The sequence below is a fragment of the Camellia sinensis genome, chromosome 13 (assembly GCF_055761805.1).
Source record: "Camellia sinensis isolate YWXY chromosome 13, ASM5576180v1, whole genome shotgun sequence".
NCBI classification, from domain to species: domain Eukaryota; kingdom Viridiplantae; phylum Streptophyta; class Magnoliopsida; order Ericales; family Theaceae; genus Camellia; species Camellia sinensis.
The window spans coordinates 72,426,052-72,434,794 of record NC_138973.1 but is presented as its reverse complement, the minus strand read 5'-3'; the positions used below and the strand labels follow the sequence as shown (position 1 = coordinate 72,434,794).

At 35.1% G+C, this 8,743-nt stretch overlaps 1 pseudogene; it reads right to left on the bottom strand.

Moving 5' to 3' along the window:
* Positions 1-3,331: 3,331 nt before the first annotated feature.
* Positions 3,332-4,492, bottom strand: LOC114300514 (xyloglucan-specific galacturonosyltransferase 1 pseudogene; annotated as a pseudogene).
* Positions 4,493-8,743: the final 4,251 nt, after the last annotated feature.

Genomic DNA, 8,743 nt, shown 5'->3' with positions numbered 1-8,743 from the left:
TATGGGGACAAGGTCCATTGTTGCATTTCCTCTTGCTACCATTGTTGAGGGGAGAGTGAGGTTACCCTTAGACCGCCTTGTTTGTCGGTTTCTCCATCAAGTCCAACTGACGCCGATGCAAGTCTCTGTCAATCTCTTTCAAGTGATATGCGATGTCTCAGCTTTGAATATGAGACTTGGCTTGAACCTTGATATTTGGGACATTCTGGGTTATTATATCCTTTCCCATAACAAAGGCCACAACACATACTACCTTCGTGTTCGGTCCATTGATTCTCATTTGGTGACTAACCTGCCTGACTATGATAAGTACAATGATGATTTCCTCCAAGTTGGTGGAAATTGGTAATTCTCTGTCGGAACTGAGATTCGGACTGAAAGGATGCCCTAGAAAGATGGATATCTAGGTCTTGACCTCTTGTCCTTGTATTTGAGTCTTTTGAATCTGTCTCTTATCTGTTCTATTTGGTTGGTTTACTAACTCTACCTCATGTTTTACAGAAAAGGCCGAATCGAGAGAATACTGAAGCGATTAGGGCCGCCCTAAGGTACAAAAAGAGATTTGCTCCTGAACTGATGGATTACCAAGCTACATAATGAACTACAATCTCGAAGAAGGCTAGGCTTACCGCTACCCTACTAGATTTTGATACCGAAGCAGAGACATCTCTTGTCCCTTTGGTTACCAATCGTCATCGTGTCAATCTACTGAAAGAACCCACTGTCTCTTATTTCACAAGAGACAAGTCAATAGCAAAAAGAAGGGTATTTGTTAATCTAGAGACTGAGGCTTTTGGTTCCTCTTCTGCCCAAGAGTCTGCTAGATTCAAGATCGAGCCAAAAAGCCTGATGGATACGAAGCTTGAAAGATGAGCTACTAGCCCTTCTACTATTGTTTTTGAGAATGAGGCCTTAGCTGAACGAGCCATAATGTAATGCCCCGAAATAATAACAACCCCCCATATCACAATATATCGTAGAATGTGTCACTAGCGTTATATTTGACATTTTATTGATACTATTTTATCATATAAAAGATGACATATGTGTGTATACATTCATAAATCCTAGGTCCTGAATCTATAGCATGTGACATGTGTAAGTGAATTGGAACATAAGAAGATATAGGTAGGTTATGCCCTAATGGCTATATCTTTCCAAGTCAATACTTGGTACAATAAAAGTGAGTTCAACTCAAGATAGTTAAAGCCCATGACTTGTACAAAAATAATTAGATCAAAAGAAACAAAAGAAGCTCTTGGCTTCAAGTCCTCCCAAACTACGTCCTTGGTGGAGGTATATCATCAGCACTTGAAAGTTGTTTTCCACGTAGGGTGAGTTAAAACCTAGTAGAGATATTCAAACATAACATATGTTAAGGAAATCATATGGTGAATGCAGTGTAATGCCATGCTATTTTTCCAAAACATCATGCTTCCTCTTTCAAAATAATGCCATGTCTCAACAGTATGTGATTCAATTCAAGAAAAATACTTTTCTAGTTAGAAAACAGGACAGTGGATATAAAACGCTAGGAATCTCTAAGTATGTGTTTGCCAGTAGGCTATACAAGCACTACCAAAGCCATTTTACCGATCATAACCGAAAGGATTAGCACATAGCTGCGCGAAGTTTCTAAACTTTTACCAAGGACACATAAGCCAACATAATAACCACAATCACACCCCCTAACCAGATTCACTAAGGTATACACCTATTTTTTTCAAAACAATACATTGTCAATGTTAAGTATAAAGCAGTTCTTAATGCAAAATGTATAGGTAATTAGTTTTAATTGACCTAATTCTCATGTAATTTTTATAACAATCAAAACTATCCTTCATCGATAGCCCAAAACAGATATTTTGAATCAATAGATAATTTTCCAACAACACATACAATCTCAATATCTCTTCAAAATGGGAGTGATACACATATCCAACTCCATTCTTATTATCAACATGTACATTCATTTCATCATTTCAAAACTCAACATCACTCATTTTTCTTTCATAAGTCAAACATCTATGATTTTTCAAATCACACACCATTTTCTTCCAAAACACTTTTAAGGAAGAGATTTCCAACATTTCAACATAACTTAACAATAAACACATCCCCACAACCTTTCTCAAGAACTCATTTGAAAACCCCTCTTTTACATTTCAAAATCTAAACCATAAATCAAAATTTCCATTCCCAAATCTCAATACTTGACAAGGAGCACATAACTAAGTTAAGAATCATACTAGAAGGTTGAAGAAATCCCTACCTCAAGGTTAGAAAAAGAAAAGAGAAAGTGTTGAAGTTTGGCAGAGTCGAAAATGAAATCTATTCCGATTAGATTGACCATTTCGACGATGTTTTACTCCAAAGTACAGTGGTGATAGAATCAATAGATGAGGGTGTATGGGAGGGTATTAAGCAATAACTAGAGAGAAAATGAGAAGTAACTAGGTTTTGAGAGGTTTTAGAGAGAGAGAGAGAGAGAGGGGAGAGAAAATAAAAAAATAACAAAACCCCATTTTTTCGAACTAATATACGCATAGACCGCTCGAACAACCTAAACACCGCTCGAGCGTTAGACACAATAAGTGACACCACTCGAGCGAACAAGAAGAAAACTAGATAATAAGTCTTTTGAAAAACTAATTCCTAACTTGTTTTCAAACACAATTAACAACTCAACTCAACTCAACCCAACCACCAACAAGATGATAAAAAGCATGAACAATAATTAAAGATACTGAATCCCAAATCTAAGAGTAAGAAATGAGTCGAGTCTAAATCGGAACCGTCATATAGAAAGAGGAGGAAAGAGAAAGTTGGGGGGCTTCTGAGGAGCCTATCATTGATGAGTTCTTTGAGCAATGGGAATCACCAATGCTGTACCAAGGCAGGCCCATTTCTACTTCTAATTCTATTATTGCTTCTGGAAAAATCGTGTTTGACCTTACCAAGACATTGTTTCTGCTTGTGGCATTGGCAGAACACAATGAACCTCGCGACATTCCGATCTTAAAGGGGACTCTGCAGATGATGACTGTTGTAAGTGTTTTGATATTCCTTTTTGGTTATTTTCTGTGAAACTGTACTGCTTTTTTTTTTTATTTATTATTGCCTTTTGTTGCTGGAGTGTATTCAGAGGATGCATCTTTCTATAACCCGTACTGAGGCTGTGAAGAAGTCGTATTGGAGGCATCAATGAGTATTGACAGGCTGATTGTGGGCTTGGACCTAAGTAAGGCACTCTTTTTTGATGTTATCATGTTTAAGCACATTCATGCAACATATCATATGATCTGACCTTTTGTCATTTCATCTTTTCCTATCAGTCATTCTTGTACTTGAGGGGTTTTCCGGTGAACCCCGACCAGTCAGCTTTGACGTTGATTATATTTTGTAGGCCCTCAGTTCCTGGATAGTCAAATTTAGTCACAAAGCTCCGATCCACTTTATCTAGTGCGATATTCCATACGCACATATATTGATAATAAGCTATAAAAGGATCAAACAACACATGAATGCAACTGGAGACAAGAGAGTCGAACACCGATTTTCTTGGCAATAAAACTTAGATTCCATGAACAACTCAATGAACAATTCGGCTTCATCACAACCACCTGAATTGCAATTCAGAAATTGAAATTTGATGATATTGGTGCACTTGTTGATCAACATTGTTCTTATGTTGTCAAGGGTACAAAGGAGGGCTGCCTCTGCGAAACTCACAAGGTTTTTGCGGTTGGATTGGATGATTTGGAGCTGCCAATTGACAAAATCGTTGTCGGATTGAGATTGTAAGTGGGTCGGATGAGGAATACCAATGTCGTAGAAGTGCTAGGGTTGTTGCTCAATTAAGAGATTTATCGGGTTTTGCATTTGATTGAGCTCTAACAATCTAGTCCCCAACGAACTAGACTTGTCGAATCGCCTGAAATCCTATGAAATCTTCTCTAAAACAAACACATGGTCCTTGCCAGTGTTCCGAGCCCAAAGGGTTCGGGACTCGAGCCACTTGACAAGGTCTAGTGTCAAACTGTCGTTGACATCATTTGACATGATCTTGAAATGCCATCTTAAGATGTCTAGTCTTCCATAGTATAGCACATAGAAGAGCTTTGCTTCATTTTCATTGTATACTCGACATAGCTGCTTTAGAACCCAGGAATAAAATATAGGCTCTAACAAGTACTGATGAGTTCGATACCATCCTTTACTGAGCTCTGGTATTGGCTCTCCCAATGCATCATTGCTCAAGTCTTTGCAGAAATCATCAATCCATGGAATCATATCACCACATTGAGCAGTCAAGTCTTTGTTGAACCTTGGTGGCAATTCATAGACATATATTCCTCTCCCATTGCATGTTGCCACTATTTTTCAACAACCTTAACAACATTTACCACCTCTTCATTCATGTATTTTGTTATGCCCTTCTTGACAATCAAATCAACTGGGTTTTTAGGAAAAATTGCGTACATTTGATCATTTTCTGACACTACAATAACGGGAGTCTCATGAACTGGGCTGTCATCTTTTTAGTTTTCAGGCAACACTGCATATGTCTTACTATTTTCTGACCCTGCAATGATTATGTATTGAGCTGACATTTTTTTGGATTTTCAGGTAAGACTGCGTACATCTGACCTTTTTCTGACCCTATAATGACAGAAGTCTTGTGTACTAGACTATCATTTTTTGAATTTTCAAGGAAGACTAACTCTATCGTGATAGGAGTCAAGTGTATTGGACTATCGTTTTTTGTGTTTCAATGACAAAAATGATCAACAACTTGCTTTATATCGAAATTGGAGTATTGATGACTAATGGAACCATTATTGATGACTGGAATTGGGATTTCGAAGTTGGGTTGAGTCTCGGCAGACAAACAATAGAGGTTGTTGAGCTTTCAAGAGGAGACGCAGACATGAACGATGTTGCCAGAATTAATGGTGGTGGAGGAAGACAAGGATCGAGAGAAGAAGAGCAAGAGGGACTCAATACAACAATTTGGTTAGGATTGAATCAAAGAAGCTAAGTTCTTTGTGTTCTAATCTCTTGGGTATTTTAGATTTCTGCTTGGACAAGACTGCAACAGTCATTTTTGAGGGGCTAAACAAGCATTGTTGGATATTGCAGGTTTGGTTGTGGGTTTTTTAGTGAGGGGGGTAGCTGCAGAGTTGGACAGTTTGGACCTATGAAGCACGGGTACGGGTACAAGTACTGGTACTGGTACTGGTACGTCGATACGGTAAAATTCAAAAAAAATAGGGTACGGGTACGGCTTGGTACACTTGTAAAAAAAATATTTATTTTTAATTTAGAGTAATACAAAAATTAATTAAATGATTTAATTTGTTAAGGTCCAACCTATAATTAACATTTAATGTCAAAAATAAAAGTATAAATCAAAATTAAATGTCAATATATTAAATAACTTACAATCTATAGCTTAATTTTAAAATCATGCTAAGCATGAAACAAAAAATAAAAAAGAAGTCTAGTGAAATAAATTTCATCTGTGTAGTAGAAGGAAAATATTATTTCAACTGAGGTACGATACAGCTTGAATATATATTAGGTACGTTTGAGTACGTCAAAAATTAAGAAAAAAAACTTAGGTACGTATTTCGTGTATCCGGTACATATGCAGAAGTACCATACGAGGTACGATACGCCGATAAATACCCGGCACAGGTACGGCAAGTTTTCCAAAGTACCCATGCTTCATAGGTTTGGACTTACCAAACAAAGGCTATATTTGGACATGGAAGCACGTAGTGGCATGATTGGCATCCAAATTTGCGGGCACGTTGGTTTGTAGATAGTGCACCAGAATATTTACATGATTAGATTAGATTGGTTCAAAATATAATCGCCTTGTTTGGTTTATGTTTCTCAAAAAATTTTAGAAAAAATTCTCTACAAATAAATTTTCAAAAGTAATCAAACCAAACAAATTTTCTCAAAATTTTTTTCCAAAACTTGTTTGGTTTACAAGTTTTCCAAACAAATATCTCTCTCATACACATCAAATCAACCACTTTTTCCAAAACTCTCTCTCAAAATAATTTTTCAAAACATCTTTTGAAAAAAAATCAAATCAAACAAATTTTTGTACTTTTTATCTCAAAACATATTTCCGCATAAATCATATCTCATAATTTCCAAAAAAAATTTAAAATGAATTCTACATCTTTAAAAAATAATGTAGGTGACACAATTTATATTTATATAAAGTAAAATGAGGATTTTTAGCGAGAAGAGTTAAAAAAACTTTAAGTGTTCAATCTAAATTTATTAATTTTTCAATTTAAAAAAAAAATTAATAAACCACACACTTAACACCTTTTTTTTTTTTAAAACAAAGAGTGCAATTTTTTATTCTTAAAATCATTTCTTCATTACCATCAAATAACGAAGGAGTTTTCCAATTAAGAAAAAATAATTAATAAATCACACACTCAAAAAAGGAGTTTCCAATTAAAAATAATAATAATAAATCACACATTCAAAAATATGTCGTCGTAGAATATTTTCCATTAAAATATTTTAAATTCTTCACCATAAAGTATAAAATAATTATATAATTAAGATTTCATAATCTGTTTTTTTTTCTTCCTCACATCATGGCCATTACTACTCAAGGTATATATAAATCTCATTATTTTCATACACAGTAAACGTTAATAGACTTTTTTTAAGGTTCAAACTCTTAACTCAATTTTTTTTTTAATTTTTAATTTTTTTAATAATGAAAATATGTAGTATTCAACAGATGCCCATCATATATAAAAGGAAACAAACAAGAACTAGTCCTAGATAAGAAAAGTTCTTAGGCGTAGAATGAATAATTGGACATTGAAGGAGCAGTAGATTATAATCCTAAATAAGAGAAGTATTTCAATTGGGTTGTACTTGTTCTGCTGCCAGAAATACATCTTTTAATTGTGTGAATAACTGTGAGAGAGTTTTGAGAATTGGGGTGTGGGGATAGAGATTGTTCTGGTCACTTCACATACACTACAATGAAAGCTGTTTGATTGCATGCACAAGCGGGAATTGATCGGAATTACCTTTTTATTCACTAATTCCGTGATGGCAGAGGCAGCCCACTGCAATGACTTAATCCTGGTCATGCAGTGCGATGATGGCTGCTCTAAGGCATCTCCTCTATATCCATGGATTGCATTTTAATTAGTTCATAATTAAATAATGAGTTTTGTATTAAATTCTTAAATTATGCCACCATAATTACCATTTCAAATTACTTCCTTAATTTATGTTTACCATACCTATGAAATCTAAAAATCCCCGAATATTTATTTGTGATTATGTATCAACTTTAATCAATAAATAACAATCCCAATCAAACAGTCAAAGACGAATCGACACAATGATTTAATGGGAAAAACCACAATTGGATAAAAAAAAAACAAGGGTTAAAGCCACAAAACAATTTACTAAGAAGACAAAAAAAATTACATAAGTGTACTCTCAATTACCTAGCGAATCTACGCCCAAATTGAACCGACCCCAATGTGCCTCTTCCACCACCGTCTTCATCTCGGAATTGTCTTGTCCAACGTTGAATCCATAACGCCGATGTCAAATTCATGACGATGAGCCGCTTCGGAATCCACCAAAGCTTTAGGCCCAAATTTCACGGAATCCATCGAAGAATAACTCTCTTTCTAACGTGAATAAAACAAAATAAACAAACCCTTTGATAAAATCTACTCAATTCATGATATAAACTCTCACAGATATTAAAGGAAACAAGCAAAGAAGTTCCAGATGAAAATCCTAATATATAATAAAGAGATCTCGAAGTCATACCCTAGAAACTGAATTAATCGCAGATTTATAGAAAACATAATCGCGATTTCCGCTTGAGCGTAGGAATAGACGCTCAAGCAATCTAACTAAAACGCATGTTTCAGAATAAGGATCTATGCTCGAGCGTAGGAAAGGCAGCTCGGGCGTAAAAATACAGCTCCTAGTACTTTTGTAGGTGAGTGAAACTTCTGAAAGGATTGCATTTTCGCTTGAGCTCACAATTGACCGCTCGAGCGATCAAACAACTTCGACTGCAATTTTTCTTTTTGCTTCAGGGTCGTTGTCCCTCAACCCTGCTTGGGCGTTGCCTCCTGGACCCCGCGAGCTAACTAAGCAGCTCTATCCTCAACATAGTTAGCAAAGTGACAAACATGATATGATTAAAATCACAAATTTCTCTGCATATGTACAATTCGGGTTGGATTCGCATCTAAATACTCATAGTCTCACTTAAATAAAAAGATCAAATAAAATTACAAGTGAAAGGACTTTTGTTAAATAGGATTGCCAATTACTAAAGCTGAACAATACCAAATTTATTTTCAAAATTGTTTCCCTAAGATTGCACTAATGCATGATTTTGATACATTCATACCTACACATATATAAATTAATTAAAATTTAAACATTATTGATTCTTTAATATGGTCTGGGTTTTCTCTCCAGTCCTTCATCAGATTGGAGAGGTGTCGTTGGGCTTTGTGGGCCCCTTTTTGAGTCTTATTTTGATAAGTTAAACTATTCATATTTTAAGATTCGTCGAGTACATCATCACTGTAAAAAATCAAAACAATTAGATAACAACAACCATGTGTTTATATCAATTTTGTATAAAAAAAAATAAAAAAAAAGATGAGAAAATAAACAATTTATAGAAAATTCATCCAAACATATGATTTTT